The 25,774-nt window shown below is 37.6% G+C and overlaps 1 long non-coding RNA gene and 1 other non-coding gene across 2 annotated transcripts in view; one reads left to right on the plus strand and one right to left on the minus strand.

Moving 5' to 3' along the window:
• Positions 1–684: 684 nt before the first annotated feature.
• LOC129678688 (uncharacterized) overlaps positions 685–25,774 on the minus strand; it is a 33,544-nt gene continuing 8,454 nt past the window's right edge. The window contains exons 2-3 of the long non-coding RNA XR_008720436.1: positions 24,910–24,988; positions 685–698 (exon numbers count right to left, since the gene is read on the minus strand). This is a non-coding gene — a long non-coding RNA (uncharacterized LOC129678688). The remainder of the gene's footprint in view (positions 699–24,909; positions 24,989–25,774) is intronic.
• Positions 9,711–9,840, plus strand: LOC129679062 (small nucleolar RNA SNORA44). The gene has a single exon (XR_008720489.1). It is a non-coding gene; the product is annotated as a small nucleolar RNA SNORA44 (small nucleolar RNA).

Here is a 25,774-nt window from a genome sequence, read left to right on the forward strand (position 1 = left end):
CATTCATTGTCCTTGGTTGGAGTATCAGTCTCCAAAGAGCCCCCAGGGCTCAGTTGTTTTGTTTGTTTTTTTGTTTGTTCTGGCTCTGTTGGTCTCCTTTTGGCACTCTTGTCCCCTCCCGGTCTTTCTATATCTCCCTTCTTTCCTAAGATTCCCTGCACTCTGCCCAAAGTTTGGCTATGATCTTCAGAGATTTTTATCACCAAACTCTCAGCTGCTGGAATTTGGATAGAGACTGCTCTGAACAAAAGTCCCCAAAACACAAGTGCAAATCGAAAGGCCCATTGTGTTTAAGTAGGTGATAGGAGTTGGAAATGGAATGTGTGAAGAATATCTCCATGTGTCATCTGTCATATGCTGCTAGCTCATGGGATCTCTGCATATTTCATTTCCAAGCACACAGTTAGGATATAGCTGTAAAGATTAACCTTTCTGGAGACCTGTGAATCCAAAGCAGTGCTTGGAACACCCAATGCATGGGGATAAAATGTCTGCTATAATAGATAGTCCTTTTAGTTACCTCTGTAAAAGGACTGGCTTGCTAGCCGGGTATCACACATTCTGAGGTAGGACTGCTTCTCTGGGTGTCTGGGAGCCTTGGCTCCTGAACGCATCTTGTGGGGTAAGATCTTCAGTGTTATTCAGTTACATTATTTAGTGAAGTGAACTGATAGTTCAGTCTCCAACTCTTTCCGCTCCTGCAGAAAATGACAAACAGATTCAGAAGCAAAAACCACTTATTTCACATTTAAATAACAATGCTTTGTTCAAAAGGAAAAAAATCCTTTAAAGTCATTGATATTATTTCTCACCGTAACATGTAAGAAAGATGTCACAATAAACGCAGAAACAAAGCTGCAAGGAATAACAATTGCTTTGAAGAGACTATTGAAACTCATAACCTGTAAGTTATTTAAACTCAAACCCAGAAGCCTGAAAGTGCAACTGTTGCCCTCCCTATACTTTCTCCCTAAATCAGGTGTTTTCATATTCCATGCAATGCCAATATGCTCTCTAAAAGACTTTGCATGGCACAGACTTGGTGAAGGGTGGTATTACAAGGCTTGGCTCTGTGGATGTGATTTGCCTCGTTCAGATGTTTTCCATTCCCCGAGCCTGGTGTTAAGGCCTTGGAATCCTAATGTATCTGAGAGGAGCAAGAGTCCTCTCTTTGCCTCTTGAAATGGTGTAGGGGCACAGGCAGGGACTCTCACTGCTGAGATAAGAGCCTAGCATTGCACCCTGAGTGGAGGTGAAGCTCTTTAAAACACAGGCCACAGGCATAATGGCTTTAAGGTGAGGAGAAGTAGCTGCCCCTGAGAATCCAGTGAGGTAGCGTTGATAAAACCTAAGATACCTAGGTTTTGAGTGGGTCAGTAATTACAATCTCTTTATATGAAAGTCTATGTAGATAATACTCCAGACTTTCCTTGTATCTGAATACAAGTTTGGCACTTTTGAAAAGGTATGAAATCTGTCAGGTCAAGAGTGTCATTTTTTAAATTACTACTACAATGAACTAAGTGCCCTCTCACAGGATTTACCCTTTGTTAAACATTGTTCTTATAATCAAAGAATAAAATGATTTGGCAAAAACCTTAAGAATAATTTAAATTATAGAAAAATCCAACTACCAGGGGTCTGTTTTTGTTGTTGTTGTCCATGTACTTCCCCTAAGACCCAAATGAACTCTAAAAATGTCTAATTAATAATTCATTGTAAGAATTTATTAAAAAGTATTGTTCTCATTTCATCACCAAACACACACACACACACACACACACACACACACACACACACACACTCATTCTTTATAGAGTTCACATCTGGGGTTTCTGGTAAAGGACAATCCTAGCTTCAGGAACTGGCTTTTTGGATTGATGCAGGTAGGAGCTGCCTTTTCAGATCCATAAAATATTGTTATTCAGGACATGATTGTTGAGTTCAGAAAAGTAATGGCTGCAGGCAAAAACGTGAAGAGATTATTTTCTAAAATCTGGCAGTGGTTAGAATGGAAGAGGGATGTTTTCAGTTGTTCCTGTTTTAGAGAAAGTTAAATAAACGTCAAGGAGATAGCCATAAACAATAAATCCATAAACGCAAGTTGGGTGACCTTAAGCGAGGTGACCCTGCTTGCACACTTGGCACTGCTGAGCCTAAAAACCTGGACTGCAAGTCGCCTCAAACTACAAAAGCCAAAGGGAGAGAAACCATCTGACTAGATGCAATGATTTTTTACAGAAGTATTCCCAGAACCTGTATGTCTTCAAGAAGAATGAATTCAATGGTCTCTTTCTTTGACATAATGAGGAAATTGAGCAGCTGAGGTAAGGCAAGCTCCCTTAGGTCCGGGGCCAACATCCACAAGACTCCCCTCCCAGGTTTTTCTTGTGTTCTGGGATAGAATGGGGCCTCTGGAACAAGAAATCAGCAAACATTCCTGTGATGTTGATCTTGGGTGAAAAGAAAACAATATATCAGAGACCACAGCACTCCAGAACAGGTTGGCTTATTCCTTATTTAAGTTTCATATGGAAAAAAAAAAAAAAAACAACCAATTTGTCATTTGACAGGAAAAGTCTTTAAAATTGGAATAAACAATTCTAAGAAACATGGAAAAGGCAAGAAGATATATAATTACTCTTCTGCTATACTTTCCATGTACAGGTCTCTTTCTTCCTGAGACCTAAATTTTTCATATGGATTTATTTAACTAAGAGATTCATTTAAAGATAAATATTCTGAGATCCTGAGATACCCTTATTTTTGTTTCCCCTGAAGTGAAATCTATGTTATACTTAGAGTCTCCTGGTGAAATGTTTAAGGTCAAACAATGTTGGATTTTTTTTTTCATGCTTATCTGAGGAAAGTCATTCCTCTACCCCTCTCTTTTCATATGCCAACTTTCCCCCCCATAAGAAATGCCTTACCTGAACAAGTCCTTTAGAGATACACAAAGCTCTTTGGGGAGAATGTTTTAAAGTAGGCCTGAGATTCATCTTTGTTTCAGCCCTAATCTATGTTGGTTTCAAGTCTTAGTGTTTCAACGCCCTGTCGTTGGAAGACGCTCTCCAACAAAACAGGAAACTTGCCTTTCAAATGCCCCAGAGGGTTCTCTCTGAACATGAATATTCCTATGATTTGTTCATACCCTGTTGACTCTAACCCTACTTTAATTAGGAACAGATTCTGTTATAAAAATAACAACAAACAAACAAAACCAATACATTTTCAAAACCAATACATTTTCAAAAATTTCATTTAAGTCACCTAGACATAAACACGTAAAGATAAATGTGGGACTAAGATAATAAAATATAAAAACACACAATTCATAAATAGCTTATTCTTGCAATGTGCTTTATCTTCTGGAGAAAGAAACTACAAATATTGCCAAAAATTGATTGGAAATTAATTAGAAAATTCTATGACCTAAATCAAATAAGAAACTATGACAAAAATAGGCACTGTTCCATATGTGCTAAACTAGTAATATTTGTTTCTTATTCGGTATACATATATATAAGAAATTAATGTCATTTGTTTTAGTACATTTTTCCTTCTGTTGTACATATAAGGACACAAACAAATTCAAACACACATAGTTCTATGAAAATATCTATTATTTGATGTATTGCTTAATAGCAAGTGACATGCAAAACACTTTGTGAAGGTAAGCAAAAAAAAAAAAAATGATGCGTTTTAAAGCTATGATTAAACAGTCACACCATGACCCAAGCAGAGAGTTCTTTCTTATGCCTTCTTGAGATGCCAGTGGGGCACAACACAGACTCTCTCCACTGAGATAAGAGCCTGGCAGAGCACTAGCACGGTGGAGATAAAACCCTTTGTAAAAACACAGGGCTCAGAGCTCAGACATAATGGTTTGAAGGTGAACAGAGGTCATCGCTCCTGAGAGCTCAGGGGGTAGCGTTGGCAATGACTACAGAACTCTCAGCTTTGTAATATGTTAGTATTTATAGCTTCCATGAGAGGTAGCTGATTATAGTCTATGCAGTTAACATCCTGAATTTTTCTCCTCTGCCTGAATATAACTGAACTGATCAACATGGAGATTGTTGAAAGGTTTCAAATCAGTGTGCTACACACTAAGACTATTTGGATAGATGTACATCCAAAATTAATATTATTAAAACCAGGAAGTATTAATGAGATAATACAAGGAATAAGGTGTAAGCATGTTTGAATTGAGCTATCAAGTACTTGAGTTGCATTAGTTGCAAGACATCTGTGATGGCTATTCTTGGTTGTCAGCCTGACTATATCTGGAATTATCTACAATCCTAGAAATGGAGAGCACTTGTGAGATCTGGGTCTTGAGTCTGAAAGACACGGGCTTTTGATCCAGATCTTGAGGCAGGAAGACACACCTTTAATCTGGGCTACACCTTCCGCTAGAAGCCTTTATAAGAACAATGGAAGAAGGAAATTTTTGTTGTTTGCCTGCTTGCTCTCTCTTTGCTAGCACATCTATTCCTTCACATGCATTGGAGCCTACTTCTTTGGGATTCCAGCACATATGGAAGACCAGCTGAGACACCCAGCCTCATGAGACTGAGCAACCACTAGGTTATTAGACTTTCCATTCACAGCTAGCCATTGTTGGATTAGTGGTTCCAATAAATTCTATATGTGTGTGTGTGTGTGTACGTGTATATATATATATATGTGTGTGTGTGTTAGATATTATATATATTCCTTACACATATATAAATTACACTCACACACAGATTCATACCATAAGTTCTACAACTCTAGAGAACCCTGACTTATACACATCATCTAACAGAGGAAGTTTGAAATACTATGCTCCAGTATAAGAAGGACCCAAGGAGAGACTAAAGATCATTGCCAACCATCCTGGACAGGATTCATCTGTTTCAGAACCTCAGAGATATATCTCAGCTCTGCCACATGTAACACCCCACCTTCTTTATCTTGAAAAGAACTTAGGAGTTAGAAATGCAACCATGCAGTACAACCCACGAAGACTTGGGATTCCAGCATCCTGGTGACAAGCTGGGCATGGTCTCACAGGCAGCTGCAATCTCAGAACTGAAGCAGGGAAAGAGAGGAGGACAGCTGCAGCTTGCTGGCTACCAGGAAAGAAAGAAGGAAGGAAAGAAAGAAAGAAAGAAAGAAAGAAAGAAAGAAAGGAAGGAAGGAAGGAAGGAAGGAAGGAAGGAAGGAAGGAAGGAAGGAAGGAAAGAAGGAAGGAAGGAAAAAAGGAAGGAAGGAAGGAAGGAAAGAAAGAAGAAAGAAGTAAACTCTGGGTTTAGGAAGAAACCCTTACTCAAAGGAATAGGGTAAAGAATGATAGGTGGGGACAACAGACACTCCCCTTGAGCCTCTGAATGTGTACACACGCATGCACGGACACCACATGCTCACTCAAACAAATCTTAAATTGTGTGCTCTTGAAAAAAAGATTTTGGAACTAAAAAAAAAAAAAAGTGTAAGGAGGTCCTCCCCAATCAGTGGACTTGGACAGGGAGGAGATGAGGGAGGGATGGTGGGATTGGGAGAGAATTAGGGAGCAGGATACAGCTGGGATACAGAGTTAATAAAATTTAACTATTAAAAAAAATGAAATAAAATAAAAAAATTAAAAATAAAGTGTGAAACGTCATATCTTACAGAAAGATTATCTCTATTAATGCTGTAATAAGTAAGAAGTTGTAATAATTTAAAGATTAGAAGTATTTCCACACCTGGTCTTAGTAGGGATCTGTCCCATTAAAGTATTTGTAAAAGGAATAGTTATTAGAGCTGGACACATGTGGAAGCAAATTGAACCACAGAAGTTATTTTTTCAGAGATAAAAAGTTATCTAAGCTAGCCACTGAGTACAGAGCAGAGACAGTCCCTGCTCCCCTTACTAGGGTACCCACATGGATACTGAGCTGCCATGGGCTACATCTGAGAGGGGTTCTAGGTTATCTCCATGAATGGTCCTTGGTTGGAGTATCAGACTCAGAAAAGACCCCTGAGCCCACATATTTTGGTTCTGTTGCTGTGCTTGTGGAGCTCCTGTTCTCTCCAGGTCTTACTATCTCCCCCTTCTTTCCTATGATTCCCTGCACTCTGCCCAAAGTTTGATTATGAGTCTTATTATCTTCTTTTATACACTGCTAGGTAGAGTCTTTCAGAGGCCCTCCATGGTAGGCTCCTGTCCTATTTCCTGTTTGACGGCCTCTCCTGGATGGGGGAGCAACCTTGCCAAGCCACAGTGGAAAACAATGCAGCCAGTTCGGATGAGACCAGGTAAGCTGGGGTCAGATGGAAGTTGAGAAGGACCTCCCGAGGGTGGGATTGGGAGGGGAGGAGGGAGGAGGCTACAGCTGGGATACAAAGTAAGTAACCTGTAATTAATATAAAAAAATAAAAATAATTAATAAAAAAATTTACCAACCAAGTACCATGCATGGAGCTAACCTAGAACCCCTGCACAGATGTAGCCCATGGCAGTTCAGTGTCCAAATGGGTTCCATAGCCATGGGAACAGGGACTGCCTCTGACATGAACTGATTGGCCTGCTCTTTGATCACTTCCCCCTGAGAGGAGAGCAGCCTTACCAGGCCACAGAGGAAGACAATGCAGCCACTCCTGCTGAGACCTAATTGACTAGGATCAGAGGGAAGGAGAAGAAAACCTCCCCTACCAGTGGACTTGGGGAGGGGCATGTGTGGAGAAGGGGGAGGAAAGGTGTGATTAGGAGGGGAGGAGGGAGCGGTTTATGGGGGGGTACAAAGTGAATAAAGTGTAATTAATAAAAATTGTAAAAACTTTAATTAAAAAAAGACATCTAAGGTATCTGGCACAACTTTTTTATTAACAGATAAAAAAACAAAACAGCAACTGACTGGAAGAAAGCGAACATTTGCTCTAAGTTCACACAGTAAGTTAGTGGGGAGTAGGCAGGCTTGAGGGTGGGATGTTCTAGTTTGTGTGGCTCTGTGTCCCATCTCCACCATTGCTGTGATATGACCACAAATAAGTTTCTCCTTTTGTTTAGGTTTCTACCTATTTTTTTATGGACTGAGAAGGTTGTATTTACGTATTTAGATATACATGTGTATATACTATGTATCTAGGAATACCTATTTTCATGGTATATGTACCATTAGTATATACCATATGTAATTATATATTATATATAAATATGTATGTTATATATTTATAAATATATATAAAATATATAAATATAAACATATATGTTTAGATATATAAATACATACACATGGTTATAATATGTACATACATACATAAAAACATACATATTTATATTTGTATATATAAACAAACATATAAATTTACATATTTTTATATGCTAAAATATATAAATATATGTTGCAAATATATATTTACATGTGTATCTTTATATATATATATGTGCATTTACATATATGTATTTACATAAATTATATATGTAAATATATGTTTATATGTACATATACATATAAATATATATGTTTAATGGTATATATATTAAAGAAAAAAGAACATGAATTTGAGAGAGAGAAAAAAGGGAATTCATGAAGCAGTTGGAGGGAGAAGAGGGAAGGTAAAAGGTTATGTAATTGTAATTTTAAGAAATAAATTATTATAAAAGAGGAAAATAGGTGAAAGTCAATACAAGTACAGAATTCTTTCCACTTTTTATAGTTTTCAAATCAATAGCTATTGCTTCACATCTGCTTAACCTACAACACAGTTATGTAACCTGCATAATTTATGAGCAAAAGATATTTATTTTTACAGTTCTGAAGGTTGAGAAGTCCAAGACTACAGAGCCAAGAAGCTCTGTGTCTAATGAGTGTTTCTGATTCACAGATGAGGCCTTCTATCTGTATGTGAACATGGTAGAAGTGAGGTAGCTTTCTGGGGCCTTTTTTGTTTTTTAATAGACTACTGAAGACAATTCGTGATCAGTTCCTTCATCATGCCCTAACCCTTCTCTAAAGTCCCATCCCTGAACAGCAGATGCTGATTATTAAGCTTCTGTAGATGAAGATTTTTGAAACACAGACATTGACAGGACAGCACACTTGGAACTACTTCAACTATATTTAATTTTAAAATTATGTTCAATCATATTAATTCTCCTAATATATCTTACTTTTAAAACTACTTAGTTTTAATTTTCAATTATATACACATTCACATATAGCATTTCAACTATACTTTTAAAATCATATCGATTCTCCTCATAGATCTTATTTTTAAAAACATTTATTTATATCTTTAGTTATGCATACACGTATGCACATAGGCGCACATGTGAGTGCAGGTGCCCACAGAGGCCAGAAGTCAACATCGGATTCCCTCGACCTACAGGTGATTGGGAGCCACCCAAATAAGGATGTGCTTGGAACCAAACTCCAGTTACTTGCAAGAACAGTTTGTATCCTTAACTAGTAAGACATTAACTCCAGCCCCTTGACTTAAATCTGAGATTCACAGGCAAATACTGGGAGAAGTGTAGGGAGTCTTGTGGAAAAGAGGAAGGAAGGAAGGACAGAAGAATCTGGAGGAAACAAGAGCTCCAAAGAAGACCAACAGAGCCCACTAACCAGGGCCTAGAGGAGCTTGTGGAGACTGAAGCACCAAGCAAGAACCATAAAAGAACTGGACCCAGGCCCCCTCCACGGATGTAGCCAATGGGTCCCATAGTAAGGGGAACAGGGACTGTCTCTGAAGTGAACTCTGCTATATGATCTCTTCCCCCTGGCAGGGCTGCCTTGCCAGGCCACAGAGTGGAGGGTGCGCTCAGTCATGATATGTCTTGAAGTGCTGAAGTGACGGGGGGAGTGCCCCTTTTCTGAAAAGTAGCAGAGGGAAAATGGGGGAAGAGGGAGGACAGGATTGGGAGGAGAGGGGACTACGGCCCGATCAGGATGTAAAGTGACTAAATGAGCTAATTAATTAAAAAAGGAAAATTATTCTAACACTTACCTTAAAGAGGAGCCACAATCACCTAAGTGTTTTCCCCAGACTAAGACATATCCATTGCACTCCAGGATGCTGACCCTTGGCATTTCCTCTAACATGGGGAACTCAACTGCATAATTTGTGGCAGTGGAGGAACTGCATTCAAGTTAGTCCCTGCATTCAAGGCAAGAATGAAAGAAAGAAGGAAGGAAGGAAGGAAGGAAGGAAGGAAGGAAGGAAGGAAGGAAGGAAGGAAGGAAGGAAGGAAGGAGGGAGAGATTATTCTGTGATGTTTTTATTTCATCAGACTGTGTTCTACTTAATGAAAGTTTGTAACTGGATTGATGACTAGAGCTGTCTAATCACATTGGTTTCAAATATCCCTGACTTTCAATAAGATGGACCTGAATTAGCAGAAGCAAAAGCAATCATCTTCCTGAAGAGCTGTCAATTTGTCCGTTCATTCCTGGAGTTCTTGATGTTCTGTAAGGTTGTCAATGTACTTAACAGATAGGATTGAAAAGCCTGTAATCACTTTTATTCAAGTGGTCAAGGAAGTTCTACTGAAAGTTCACAGAACGATGTCAACACATTTATTAAAAACACCACCCAAAAAAGGAAGCTATTAATATACAAGCTTAGGATTCATTTCTCCTGAATTCTTCCCAGAAAACAGACATTTGTAAATAAAAGCAGCCGTTTCTTTTGTCCACCTCTGTATTTACATTTATTCCCTTTTATTAACATAAATAACATTTTAGCATGTTTCCAAGAGCTGTGGCTGGTTGTTGCCATGGGATCTCCAATTGCATACCAGAGTAACTAGAGGGACTTTGACAGGCCAGGTCAACACAGTGCCTGCAGCTGCCACTCAGCTTTCCTGTATACGTTGGGCCTGAACTTAAGCTTTTTACCTGGAGCATTGTTCTGTGCCTAAATATTCGCAACAGAGCTTCCTTCTGCAGGCTACACTCAAGGTTCTTGGAAATGTCTGAGAAGTCAGCCTGCCTGCTGCTGCTCATTAAGTAATCTAGGGGCCATGTAACTAGTGAGGTGGCCATCTTTTATGACTTTGTCTACAGTTGTTTGGAAAAATTCAGCAAGAGGACTGCCCTGGAAGCAAACAGAAGTCTCTGGTTTATCATTAGCCAGGCTGCCTTTAAGCACTTGAAGGTAGAGGCAGGCACATCTCAAGGCCAGGCTGGTCTACAAAGATAAACCCTGAAAAACAAAGTGAAACGATTTCACTTAATATGTAATTGGGTCAATAAAGACTTTGGAAATCCCGGTAATTGAATTTTTAAAAGGTGTCCTAACTGCTACTAAGCCATCTCTTCATCCCCTTGTTTATTTTTGTGATTTGATACCCTATGAATCATAAATATACTGCATTCTGAACCTGCAAAAATTAACATTTCTTCCCGATTCATTAACAAATATTGCAAATTATTAATTATTCTATTAAATATTAAGAAAACTACTCTAGACTTAATATAATCTCTAACATGTAAAAAGATATATTTTTTTAACTTAAAGTGCAAAATTTATTCAATCAGTTGAACATTTTGTTCTACAATGGGCTTTGTGCTGGGTAATTTTGTCCAGCAGCATACTAATAAAAGGCTCTAAGCATGTTTAGAGTGAGCTAGGCTAATCTGTAGTGGTTATGTAGGTCATTTGGATTGAAGACATTTTCAACATACTATATTTTGAACTTAGAATGAATTCATTGGGCATAACTAACCTCATCATAGTCATAAAGTACCTGTGCTCAGAGCGCAGATGATCCTGGGTCTCCCATTCTAAATTTATTTGACATTGTATGTCTTTCTAGTAGATATAAAGATTCAATTTAGTACAAATGAAGTGATTTCTCATTTTTTAATTATTTCCAATTGTCTATCTTTTCCCATTTTTTATTTTGAAAATAATTTTTTTTCACATAATATATCCTGATTATGGTTTTCCCTATCTTAGCTCTTCCCAGTTCCTCCCCACAACCCCTCTTATCCAGATCCACTCCCCTTTTCTGTCTCTCATCATAAGAAAGCAAGTTCCTAAGGAGTAATAATACAATATTATGCAATACAATACAAAACAATATAATAAAGCAAAAGCTATCACATCAAAATTGAGCAAAACAAACAGACTGAAAGAAAAGAGCCTAAGAGAAGGAACAGGAAACAAAGATCCCCTTGTTTGAACACTCAGGAATCCCATAAAAATGCTAAATCCCATAAAACGTAAACCATAATATATACATGCAAAGTACCTGTAGTGTAAAAAGGGAGAAGAAAACATTTAAATAAAATAAAAATAATAAGATAAAATTTTAAAAAAGAAAAGCTCTGGAATAACATTATTAAGACACGGAACCTTCAGAGATGCCATTGAGTTTGTTGAGAAATTGTTTTTATTCGGTAATTTATTTCTGTTTTTCTGAAAATTGAGTTTAAAACTTGAATGCTGTATTACCCTAAGGTGCACAATCCCCCAATATTTTAATATCACCTTTGAAAATCTGAATGAACACTTCGTGTTGCCGACATCTTGTAGGTGCAGTATGGCAGGCGGTGGTTATAACACAGTTATATTGTCTGCACATTTGTCCTCCTGGGGTGCCCACATCAAAATTCAGAAGTGGCAGCAACTTGAAAGTAAATTGCAGAATCAATAACATATCACTCTTTTGAGGGATGCTCTATCATGAATGAGTGGAGTGTCAAAGAAGGGGCAATATTGTGCGAGAATATATATGCCAAGACAACTTGGAAGCGTTGCAGGAAACTCTGACCTTCCAAACTTTTGCCAGTCTGTTTTACTTATTTTTTGCTTTGTGGTGATACAACAGGAATGATGTGTGATTGAAAAATCATATCCCCACATCTAAAAACTACATATTCACTTCCACAATTTATTTTCACCTGTTTAATGTAGTATTGTAAGTATTAACAATGGTAACTGGGCAATGGAAATAAATAGAAAGCAATCAGATTAGAAAAAAAAGTTAAAGTATGCATGTATGAATATCACAGGGATTCATAAATGAAAAAAATATAAATATGCGAACAAAAGGTTATTAGAACTGAAAATGAATTCGCTAAAGTTGCAAGATGCAAAATCAACATACAAAATACAATAACATTTTTCTGTGTCAGTGTACTTGCTGCAAAGAAATGAAAAAAAAATCTATCTTATTTACAATAGTTACAACAACATGAACTATTTGGGAACACATTTAACCAAAGAAGTAAAATATCTCCACAATAATATTAATTTAAGAAATGATGATAGAAAATATAGAAGATATAAGAAATTGGAAGATACATTCATCACTACGTATATGATCAAAGAAGTCATTATATCAAAGTCCTACCTGCAGGTATCCATCTCAATGAATGATGAATAGGAAAAATGTGGCACATATGCACAAGAAAATATTATTCCATCATGAAAAAATAATGAAATTCTGACATTTTTAGCACCATGGATGGAACTAGAAGTCATTTTTAAAGTGAAACAAGTCAGAAGATATTAGAAGACAAATAACACTTATCCTCACACATCTCTAGAAATATGTAGTTCATCTCAGAGAAGAAAAGGATGAGATGGTGGTTGACATCAGAGGACAGAGAAGAGGAAGAACTGAAAGAAGCTAGGTAAGAGGCAGCAAAACACAGGTAGCAACGAAAAAAATTAGCTCTTCCTTTTGTTGGCACAGTTGGGGAACTACTCACCACAGCACCTGTGTGTTCCAAAACGACTGAAGAATATGAAGGTTTCTGACACAAGAGAAGATTAAAATTTGAGGAAATAGAAACCCTGTGACCTTGATATGATCATTATACATACACATGCATCTATTTTCATAGTGTCCTTCATTAATACTTAAAATACTATTATGAACAAAATTTGAGGTAACAAATACAATACTGGGAAACTTTTAAATGCCAGTGTATAGATAGGGGCTCATTGTATCACTTAAAGAGTACCATGATTTCTAACAATGAAGGAAAAACTGGCCCTAATCCTGGCTCCTATCATGAACAAACATAGTGGGAGGCCAAACAGATATAACAACTGAGTTAGGACATTGTCCACACACAGGACAACATTATGGATTCTCATCAAAAAGAGCTTGGGAGCCTCAGACCAGGCCAGATGTCTTCCCCTTAGGTAGAGATGAATTTTCATGATGTGCTTGGACTCAGATAACTGCTCTAAACTCAACTGCTCTAAACTCAGAACTTGTCCCCATTAAAGAATCAGAGTGGGGGTACACAAGGCATATGAAGTCTACAATACAGGACCCCAGAAAAGATCGTGTAGAGAGGAGACTCACAAAGTTTGAGATGGGTTACTCATGAGTGCTTAGCTAGGGGCTATGCCCAATGGCCAAGTGAGCCATTTTAAGGCTTAGCAGAGTGAAGACACTACAAGGTGAAACAAGGAACAGGCATTATTGACTAAGTCTCACTTGTTATAATGTTAATGCCAAGGATATTCTCCAGAGAAACACTACTTTTGAAAGGACCATGCCTGATTCCAGACCTACACAGCAAAGCCAGGTTAAAAACAAACAAACAAACAAAAAGCTTAACAAAATCTGCAAGAAGATAGAATGCAGGGGTTCAGTTCCACTGAATTCCAAGGCCTAGAAAACACCTTGGCTTTCCAGATATCTTCCCTAACAAAGACTATACATATGGCTAAGGTTCCATAATACAAGGAAATAACTGAACTACATACAGTTCTCAAATCAAACCAGAACTCTCAGAGGTTTTATAACACATTATTCAAAATGATTTTTATATTTAGGTCTTCACAGAAACATGAAAATGTAAGGCATAGTCAATAAAATTGCTATTTAAAAACATACCCCAAATGGTCCATATGTTTAGCAAACAAAGATCTTAAGAATCATATATGTGTGTATATAATACATTACATATATATGAATATATATGTCTGTGTGTGTTTGTGTTCAAAGAACTACAGAAAACTATGTTTAAAAAGGAAAGGAAATGGTGATTATAATAAAAAGTACACCATACTCAATGTGGCAAAAGAGTTAAAAATATTCGCACAGCCCAGAATATCTTGAATATTGCTATTGGGAAGCAGAGAGTGGAGAGATTGGCTAGAGGTGGGGAGAAAGAGAGGAAGGGAGGGGTAGAGGGAAAGAGGAAAGAAAGAAAAGAGAGGGAGATAGAGGGAATGTATAAATATTTGAAAGGATAAGTGGATAGGTAAAATGCCTCTATTTTCAGATTATAAAATTACTATATATAAAAATCCTTAAGAATCTACAAAATTGCTACATTAATAAATTAATTTTGTTAGCTAATGGGATATAAATTCAATATGCAAAAGTAAGGTGTGTCTCTACATATTTCTAACCAATTAGAAAATGAAATATTTTAAAGATGAAGATCACTTATAGGCCAACAAAATGATGTTTTGAAGAATAGCTCATTTTATAAGTGCTATATACTAAAATGACAAAACATTACTGAAAGAAACCTAAGCAGATTTGAGCCCAAGTAATTAAAGAGAAATATAAGATGTTCATAGCCAGAAACCTGTATGTTGATATATCCATTCTCCCTACATCTGCCCTGCAAGAAAACATAGCAACAGAAATTAGCATTGTTCTAACTTTTCTATATAATTGAAAGGATGAAAATAGCAAAAATAATTTTGAAACTGAGAAACATAGAATGATGACATCATCTTATTTCCAGACTTACAAGTTACTGCGATCAAAACAGTGTAATAATTTATAATGTTAGAAAAATATATCATGATGCACAAAGTCCAAAGACCCTTCCTACACACAGTCAAGTAATTTTTAACAGAACCTCTGACATAATCTGTTAAAGAAACATATTCATTTCTTCAAATGCAACTGTAGACTGTCTTCACCTCCTGTCTCATGCTATACATAAAAATTAACTTGAGATTAATCACACGTAACTTTAAAGATGAGAAAGGTAAAAGTCCTAGAAGAAAACACAGAAGAGAATCTTTGTAAAGTTGAGACAAGCAAAGACTATTACAAAAACTGAAAACAGACACAAAAAGTACTAATTAATGAGGGGAAGAGGAGGAAGTGTAAGACAGGGAGGGGAGGAGGGATGGTGCTACAATAAGGATGCAAAGTGAATAAAAAAATAAAAATAAATTGGAAAAACTCTTTGAAAACCAATTACACATACAAAAAAAAAGTACTAATAAAAAATAAAACTAAAACTTTGTAAATAGAGTTTCATAAATGTTAAAAATTCCTGGCAGAAGCTAGCATTAATGAAAAGTAAACATAACCAATTTGTACATGATTGGAGTCAGATCATATTATGGTAATTCTGATTTTTAAAATTTTTGTTTTAATGTGCATAGGTGTTTTGTCTGAATGCATGTTGGTGCACCACATGTGTGTCCAGTGCCCATGGAGGTTAGAGCAGTGCATTATTTCCCCCAGGAACTAGAGTTACACACTCTTATGAGCCACCATATGGGTGTGAGTTCTCAATGAGGTCAGGAAGGGGCTTTGGGTATCCTGGATGTGGAGTTACAGATAGTTGTGAGCCAACCAACGTGGGTGCTGAAAACCAAACCTGGATCATCTGGAAGAACAGGAACTGTTGAGTCATCCTTCTACCTTCCAAATCTGAATTTAGAAGTTACATCAAAGTGCTATTTTTTAATTCAATGTTTGGGGTTGTTTTCTGTCTTATTTGCTTTCTGTTGCTTTGATGCAACACCAACCAAAACTAACTTGAGGAGAAAATGGTTTATTTAGCTTAGACATACCCATCACAATCTATTACTGAAGGAAGTTAGGGCAGGAATTCATGCAGGAAATTGGATGCAGGAACTGAAACAGGGATCATGGACGAATGCTAGTTCTTGGCTTGCTCCCATGGTTCAGTGTGCTTTCTTATTAAACCCTGGACCACCAGACAAAGGTTGGTAGCACCCACAGTGGACTGGACTCTCCCAAATTAGTCATGAATCATGAAAGTGACCCCACAGACGAGCATGCATACCAAAGTGACAGAGGTATTTTCGAAGTTTAGGTTTCTACTTCTCAAACAACTTTAGATTTTGTGTCAAGTTGACAGAAAGAAAGAAAGAAAGAAAGAAAGAAAGAAAGAAAGAAAGAAAGAAAGAAAGAAAGGAAGGAAGGAAGGAAGGAAGGAAGGAAGGAAGGAAGGAAGGAAGGAGAAAAGAAAAGAAAAGAAAAGAAAAGAAAAGAAAAGAAAAGAAAAGAAAACTGAGGAAAAGAAAGCCAATACAGCATTCTTCAGATTTTTAAACTAGAGGAGGGTGGCCCACAGCTCTGGACTTGATTATGTCTTTTCTAAATCCTGAACTCTGACTCTACAGTGGGATCTCCTAGCTCTTACTCAGTTCTTCCTCCCTTCCATGGAACTTGAAAACTCTCCAGTCAGCAGAGTGGAACAATAATGGGCTCATCTTGTCTTTGCTCTGATTCTTAGGAATTATTGCCATAATTCAACCACTAAACATCATTGTCTCACCTTTTTTGTCTAGTGTTCTAGTTGCCTGTGAAAGACAGATAATTTTGGACCAGGGAGATGAAAGTGAAATCACTTGCAAGAGTGTTTTCATCTCAAGTGCTCATATCTATAAAGCTAGTTTGAATGTGACAAGATTTCCATGCACCTCAGTTAATTCCAGTTTAAAAGAGGGGGCTATGGAAACATTCTCATGGAATTATATGATTTAACCTATGCTAGAGTTTTGCAGGTGACCTGGAGAGTGGATTTGGTTTTGTTTTGTTGATGCTGCTTTAGAAAGAAGTCTAAGATGTTTGGCAAACTTATAAGACTTATAAGGTCTTTATGTGAATTTCACTGGGTTGAAGTTACATACAGTGCTCAAGTGTATGACTCAGACTGTAATATGATTCATAAATAAAAATCTTAAATGTTTTGGGGTTTCTGAGTTAGAATAACAGAAATTGTGAAGGTACATTCTCTGTGCATAAGGGAAGCCAGAGATCATTAAGAAAGCCAATTTCCTTTTTAAAATGGCTACAGCAACTTCAAAAGACTGTTAATCATTATTTCCCAGTCTACAAAAAAAGAAACATGGTCTAGGCTCAGAGAAAGAGAGCCAATAAGTCTCAAAGTCTAAAGGCATGTTCAAGAGCACGGCCACACAGTGAACCTAAGAACAAAGAGGGTCTAGAGTTCAGAAGGCAGAGGCAGTATCTTTGCATATGCTCAACCTGAGCATGCATCATTCACCTTTGTTGGTATACAAAGACTATTGACCTTCCACTAGTGGGTGCTTGCTGCTTTGTAGAGGAAAGTGCACTCTCATTCTGTTATTATCAGAACCTGCTTCCAGGAAGGGAAAGCAATAATTATAAAACAAATAAGGGGGAAAAAAGAATAGCTACTCATAAACTATCTCCAAAGGGGCAATAGACATTATTTAGATTAATTTTGATTAAGAAGATTACCTTTTCAGTTCCCCTTATTGAGCAGACAAAACAGTCTTTAGGATAACCTAACACTCTTGCTACCTGTGTTTGCTGCTACACCAACACCAAACTGCAGCAGGCAAAGTATGAAAAAAGGCCCACACAGTAAAACGGTTTCATGTTTTCTTATCCTTGCTGAGATTGCCAGCTATCTCCCAATCGTGATGCATTCTATGATAAAGACACAGGGGGCTAGACAAAGACCACCCGTTAATTTCCGTTACAACAAATGACAGAACTTATCATGAAACACAATCACTTGTGTCAGGGACCATTGGGTCATGGTTTCTACATCAACTTTGGCAGCAGCTTACTAGACCTAGAGGAAGTTTGTTACCTGTAAAAGAGTATGTGATTAATTGGTACCACCCACGTGATGCAGGAAACCTCTCTATTTTAAGGCTTAGTGAAACATGCAAATTCCTTGTTTATTTGTAATGTACCACATCATTAAGTCCAGGGACTAGAGTATAGACATATATGTAACCTGTACTGCCTACTGCGGGCTTTAAGTGCTATTGGAGTTCAGAAGGAAAAGAAAACATGAGACCTGTGAGTTAGCGAGTATACATAAATGTACACTTGAGTTGGATTTTAAGCAAAATTCATAAGACATTGCTAGGCACTTATTTTGTTAGGAAGGAAGAGGGAAATCCTGGGGAAGGGGAAGGAGCTCGTCCATGTAAGCCACACACAGATTATACAAGTAAGGATAAAAAGGAAAATATGAGGCATTTGCGGTAAGTGATAATGATTAGCATGGTGGAATCATAGAAACAAACCATTGGAGAGCTCTGCTGAAGGGCAGAAATGGTGAGCTGCTGGATAACAATAAGTGACTCTGAGAGGAATCAACAGGAAACGATTATGTTTTGGTTGAATGCACGAAAAATTAAAATGGCCTCTTTGGAAAATAAATTCAACCAGTAAAGAAAGACAGGAAGTAGGAAGGTAAGCAGCTAGTTAGGCATGTTAGGAACTGTCATAATCATCCAGTTGTGTAATGATAAGATCACTAGGAAGGGAAGAAAATGACCAAGAAGTATAAGGAAGAAACAGTTGGAACATAAGACTGAATGCTGCATGAGGAAAAGAAACTGGGTTTGGATTAAGGGAGTGGAAGGGACAAGGTGGAATCTACTGCAAAGAGGAAGCCTGCGTCAATCAACATGAGATTGCAACCCAGAGATCCCTGCTTTGCCATCTTAAAGAGCAGGCAGGGGCTGTGTCCTGCTCACTGTTCTCCTCCCACTGTTTTTCTATTTAGGGTAAGTGATGGGTTCATCCGCAAAGCAGGCTCCCTACTGGCATCCCGACTTCAAAAGCCACATCTCCAGACACACACACACACACACACACACACACACACACACACACACACACAAAAAAAAAAAAAAAAAAAAAAAAAAAAAACAGATGCAATTTTTTTTTCGACTGAAAAGTTCCTTTTAATATCTGGAGTTATTTTCCAAACAGTGGTTTAATTAGCATTATTAATTTCTATACTTAATGAAACATTTACAGCTTCGTGGTTGCTTCTGAGGACTCTGCTTTCAGAAGTGAGTATCTTTTTCCTTCTTCTATACAAGACTTTCATTGACTCGGGATCCTCTGAACTTTAATCTTTGAGGGGGCATCTCTGCTTCTGAGAATTGATGTATGTAATAATGAAAAAACTCTCTGACTGAACAAGAGGATGGATTAAGAGATTGTTCTTGAAGGTGTTTGTTAATAAACAATCTTTGGCAGGCCTGAGATTTACAGAGGGCATGATCAAAGTGGCCATGTAAATGGGGATGTATTGACAGTTTTTGTCCTTAAAGTGAGAGGCAGGCAGGATTTATATGCTTCAAGCACAGCTCTCTTGGGAATTCAACAAGGGACTTTGTTTCTCTTTTAATAGCTTCTCCTGGATAGTCTATGGACCAGTTTTCCCATTTAAACTGTCTGATCTCAAGACATAAATTTATTTTAGATGCGCCTTTTATCCATCTTGTCTGATACTGCAATATTCACTATTTGTTTGGGTTGCCATGGAGATAATTGACTTCCTGCAGGGGTACAAGTCTTGTTTGGGGGTATTAAGAGAGTTTAGGTCCAGAGACTTTTTAATTTTATCACAGTAAGGAAAGCCATTTTATCAATGAAGCATTTGTATAAATCTCCCACTTATAATTGGAATCATTTCTTTATCACTTTGTGAATTTTCTCTTTTTATTTTTCATTGCTTCTCTTTTTATATTTTAACCTCTAAAACTACATCAATGGGCACCCAGTCTACTTACATTTGGGGGGACATAGCATCCCAGCACAACAGTTTCTGAAAAAAAAAAGTAAATGAAAGACCTGAGGTGAATATGGTGAATTATAAAGGAAGATGCTGCATTTTTTTTCAAGGCAAGAACACTTAGAATATCAATTCATAAAATTAATTTCCTAGTGACCAAGTCAGGCTATTAAAGACTGGCTCCCTCTGGAGTTGGTAGCAGTCTTAAGGTTTATAAAGGGAATTGTTGAATTCTGCTATAAATTGTTCGAACAAGCAGACAAAAAGTCTCTCTTTGGTACAATGAGAAAAATTAGGAAGGGACTATCAGTGTTAAAGTCATTCTTTTGAAAGTATGCAAATAGCAAAATGATAAAATGCAGTTTTTTTTATTTTCAAAAAAAAGTTTTTTTTATTGTTTTTATCTCAGCCTACATATCACATCTAGCAATGCAAGTATATACAGCTCACACTTTTCTCTGAGTCATATGGGCTCTTTGAAGATCCTCAGGTCTGAAGAATGATTATGTAAATCTCTGTTTTATTGTCTTCTTTTTCTTTTTAAAAATTTATTTATTTTTAAATTAATTACAGTTTATTCACTTTGCATCCTAGCTATAGCCCCCTCGCTTGTCCCTTCCAATCTCACCCTCCCTCTCTTAACTTCTCTCTGCCCCTCTCCAAGTCCACTGATAGGGGAGGTCCTCCTCCTCTGCCCTCTGACCCTAGCCTAACAGGTCTCACCAGGACTGGCTGCACTGTCTTCCCCTGTGGTCCGGTATAAATATGTTTATATGCATTCCTTCTTACCATGAGCAGTTTAACTACCACAACCAATTATGAAACTTTCCACAACATACTATCCAAATATTTATTGAATTTTTTGTTACACTTTATCTCTGAGAATCATATGTGTTATGATTTTCCCACATTTATATTTTATAACATAAAATATAACCCTATGCCAATTATCCACACAGGTGAAGTTTTTGCTAAGATAATTTTTGTGTGTTTTAAAAAGGCATTACCAGAAGAAAAAAATAAATCAATGATCATAATTAGAATTCTCAGAGCAAGAGTAGTGAACCAAACTCCAAGAGCCTACTTTAGTTCTTTAAAGCACACAGCACACAGCCAATTTTCAATGGCCCTGAGAATCAGTCTTCCTCACCACATGACAATGAAAGAAATAGGGATGAAAACCAATGAAATTCTTTTTTGTCTTCCAAAGATTCCAGTACCACTGAGGTAGGAAATATTCCCATGTATCCTCTGAATGTTTATCATTGTGCCTTTTAAAGCAGATCTTAGAAGGTTATGGTCCCTTTTCTGATTTCTCTCTCATTCTCATTGCTTGTTCAATCAAAAAGAAATCCATTTGGAGGGATTTTTCTTTTTTTATTGACATAGCACTATGCTTAGCAATTGAGAGAAAAAAATTGATGCAATCTTGACAAGTATCAAGGAAAGAATAATGCAAACTGTGTAATTGGATACATGTCCAGAAAACGAGTGTGAGGAAAGAGAAGAGGATGACACATAGTTTCGGGTCACACTTCCCATAGCTCACTTAACAAGGATACCTTAAAAATGGAAGGCAGAGTACTACTTCCAGTTTACTGTCAAGAAAGCTACATTCCAAAAGAGAGCTGCAATAGTCAGACAAATTTGATCCTACCAGTTTCTGCTTCCTAATCTAAGAACTAAACCACTAACCTACAAACCTTATTTGTTTCGAATATAATAATTGGCTTCAATGATGAGATTTACTCTGGACCAGAAAGGACTTACAGGTGTGTAAAAACAAGAAAAGAATTCCACAGTAACAAGGCACACATGGAGGACAGTGCATGACTTCTTGAGATGAGACAGATAATAGCTAAAGCTCAAAGCACTCATTTGATGGCTAGCACTATGATAACTGCTTCCTAAACATGAATTTATTGCCCCCTCACAATGACATGTTCATTTGAGATATTGTTGTCATTCTTATTGTGTAAATGTGGAAAGTAAGGCTCAGAGATATTAAGTACCTAGTCCAAATTCAAATACCTAGTAAATACCTAGCAGAGACAGCCTGAGTGACCTTGCATCCAAGCCTATGTGTCTACATTTCCCTGGACACAGACCTGCCTATCTGGAGTTTGATTATAAAATGCAAGAGCGAGACTGACATTCAACCAAGGACCATGTATGAATATAACCTAGAACCTCTGCTCGGATGTAGCCCGTGGTAGCTCAGTAGCCAATTGGTTTCCCATAGTAAGGGGAACAAGGACTATTTCTAACAGGAACTCAATGGCTGGCTCTTTAACCTTCCCACCCCCCAAGGGAGGAGCAGTCCTGTTAGGCCACAGAGGAGGACTTTGCAGCCAGTCCTGAAGATACCTGATAAAACAGGATCAGATGAATGGGGAGGAGATCCCCCCCATCAGTGGACTTGGAAAGGGGCATGGTGGAGATGAGGGAGGGAGGGTGGGAGTGGGAGGGAATGAGGGAGCGGGATACAGCTGGGATACAGAGTTAATAAAATGTAACTGATAAGAAAAAATAAAATTAAAAAAAAATGCAAGAGCAGAGACAGGGCCAGGCAATTATTGATTGTTGTACAATGTAACTAAAGTCATGATGAAAAAGTCCATCACCACCTAACCTTTCTTGCCCTTGGGGGATATCATCATCATCATCTTTATCATCATTATCATTATTATTTACTTTTATCATGGGAAGGATAACCTAACCTCCCAAAGAGCTTCTAAAAGATAACTCTGGAGCAAAAAGAAGTGTGGGTCTGGGGAGTCAAATTCTCAAGGCACTTTTGTATTATCAAGAACAGATGTACAAGTAACCAAATATATGCATAACATACACAAAATCATACATATTACATATACATATGTATGCAAAACACATACAACAGACATGTACAAGTGACACAGATCACATATCTCATATAAAAATACAAACCTATACACATGTAAGATATATATCTCACAGTACATTTGTAAGCATACCACATACATTTATACTCCCATACAGATATGTACATGCACATTCCATCAAACCACACAATTCATTAGATACCACATACCTAGGCCGCTCTATAAATACAAATATACATATAAACCAAACACACACAAACAGTTCCATGTACATTTACCTCTCACATGCCTTCACACACACACACACACAAACGAAGAATATTCAAAGAGAGTAAATATGCACACATATTTACATGTGTATAGAATACTTTCGGCATATATATTCCATATATACACATAGAATACATTCCATATATATGTATACGTGCTTGTATCCGTTCTCAAACTTTGAATGAGAGGTACAGACTGACCCAAAAGACATGATCATTTAAATGTATTCATATGGTTTGCTTTCTGCCTCCCTGTCACACAGAAAGTACTGTCCAGAATTCTCAGCCTTCAGAAGAACGCTTCTCACCATCACCTTTTACACTATGGTCTGATGTTAGAAGGTATAGACTCATATTGATTTTTGTTAAGCTAGAAACGATGTCAGGCAAGCTGCTTAGATGTGAGGCGAGCATTGTCAATTATGTCCTAAATTAAGCAGTATGTTTTGGTTTCCTTGCTTTCATCCAGCTTCCTTCCAGAAATCATTTATTTTAAATAGGGACAATGGCAGCCTTCTGACCATGTTGGACAACTCCAAGACAAAGAATCTAGTAGAACTACGTGGAGACATTAAGTAGACTTCATCTTTAATTTTATACATTACTTTGTATAATAAATGTAGAACCATAATATTTACTATTTGTAATAATAATATGTCTCTATCTAAACAACATGAAAGTATTTATTCTTGAGTCTAAATGACTGCCACCTCGATGGTTAATTATACCCAAAGTGTGGTTTGTGTTCGTAAATTTTTTTTAAGGCTTCAGGAAATTCTGGAAAGCAAAACCACAGTTCTGAGCTAACACGGTTTAAGTTTCACTGAGGGACCGCGAAAACTGCATCCTGTGAAACACACACGGGGTATTTACAGGAAATGTGCTCCGAGACACTGAGCCTGTTTGGTCTGAATGGAAGATCACATTTTCATATTTTAAGGTCAAATTACATCAGCTTCTTTCCAGTAAAAAAAAAAAAAAAAAAAAAGCATCATCCTAGAATGCTAATATCTTTAAAGCCTCAGCGCCTCACTATTGTGATCTCTCAGGATAATTCACAGAGGATGAGACTGATGAGCTGCGGTAGTCATTTAATACCCGAGTTGTGCTGAGAAGAAAGGATTTCCAGGATAAACCATTTGCAGGAGAAATTCAATCTACAGCCTTTATTTTCAGAACATACATTTAGAGTAGAAAAAAGAAACCTCCAACATACACAAATATATATGCTCCTGTCTTTTATCTAGTTCAGATCATAGGGCTAATTTAGAACTTTGGCCTTTATGATTAAATAAAATCATCTCAATGAAAGAAATGACCAAAGTGATTTATCTTAGTACTCTCTTTCCATACTTCTTTCCCTCCCCAGTGAGGACTTTGCGGGATTGTTATGTTCACAGAACCACATACAGAACGTATTCAACAATCATTTCCTGAGTCCCGCTCTGCCAGGTAATGGATGATACACAACACCACAGGAGCGCTCATGTTTGTGCTCGGTGTGCCTGAAATCCAGATGGAGAGATAAGGTACTTATGGGACTGTCTAAGACGAAAAATCACAGAGGAAGGATCAGGGCGGTGCCCGTGGTTTCAAGAACACGAGCTGGAGTTTAAAAGGTTCTTGCTAATCCAACAACAGGAAATGAAATTCCCATTACAGGGACCTAAGCTTGAATTCTGTTGAGGAACGTTTTGGCTGCTGCAGCAGATGTTTGAGATCCCATGCTAGAAAAGCCAAGTGTTAACGATTACAGGTGGTTATCACAGCAAATTGACAAACAACAATAACCAAAAAAACCCAAAACAAAACAAAACAAAAATCTATGAAAACCTGAGTGGCTTCTGCATGGTTTGCTGGCGTATTTTCAAACTGAAAAAGGTTGCTCATAAATTATCTTTCAAGTCGATTTCCCTTTTCTCTGTGTGTGGGGAAATGCTTTAATGCACATCCACACCACCTTGGGAGCACTGGCAGCTGGCCTCATTTGTGGAAAACAGGTTAGGTTATTGCTCAAGGACGTACCTTAGTGAAAGATGTTTCCACCCCAGCAAAACTTCCGTGAACTCACAAATCTTCTGGTGAATTGGGGACAGCAGAGCAACTATCAAAGCAAGCCAGAGGATTTGAGTCACTAGGGAGTTTTCCTTGTGGAGTTGTACAGACGACTCTTTAGGAGTTCTCCAGGTACATTCTGACCACTCATCTTCCTTCATTCTGCTGGCACGTGCAACCTGAGCCTCCTACACAAAACCACATCCATATCTGTCACGAGAAAGAGTCAAACTGGATGAGAGGCTGCTCTCCCGCCCACACCTGTGGGGAAGGTCTCACCACTGTTAATATACCTGCTGAAGACAGGGCAGCCTAGATCTATAGGTTAAGTAAATGCTGTATCAAAATTACCACCCTACGGGGGAAATAGCAGTATGTGCCATTTTCAGAACACCTATCATGCTCTCCTTTTTTTCTAATCCTGGAGAATTAACTATTGCTACTTTTTTTCACAGACTTCAAAAGGCAAAATAACCCGCCCAAGGCCATACATACAGCAAGAGGCAAGACTTTCAGATCTTGTATCATTGTTTTCCTCTGCTCTGGGCTTGGAAACAGCCCACAAGAGAATTACAATTTTCAATTTAAGCAACATAAAAACACGGTGATCGACTAGGTAGTAACTGTACTGAGGTAATACAGAAAGACACTGATAAAAAGCAAAAGCTCTTTGAAAGTCTAGCTGATAATATTTTGTGTGAGAAGAGGAGAAGGAAGGAATCCAGAGGACACCTTGTATCTTAGTTTAAATAATACAGCACGGTACCCAGAATGGACAGTAATATAGAGCATTGCTACTTCTAAGATAGTAATTCCACAGGCATGAAAACTCTCT

This window comes from Psammomys obesus, unplaced genomic scaffold, assembly GCF_907164565.1.
Source record: "Psammomys obesus unplaced genomic scaffold, mPsaObe1.curated_primary_1811, whole genome shotgun sequence".
Taxonomy (NCBI): Eukaryota; Metazoa; Chordata; class Mammalia; order Rodentia; family Muridae; genus Psammomys; species Psammomys obesus.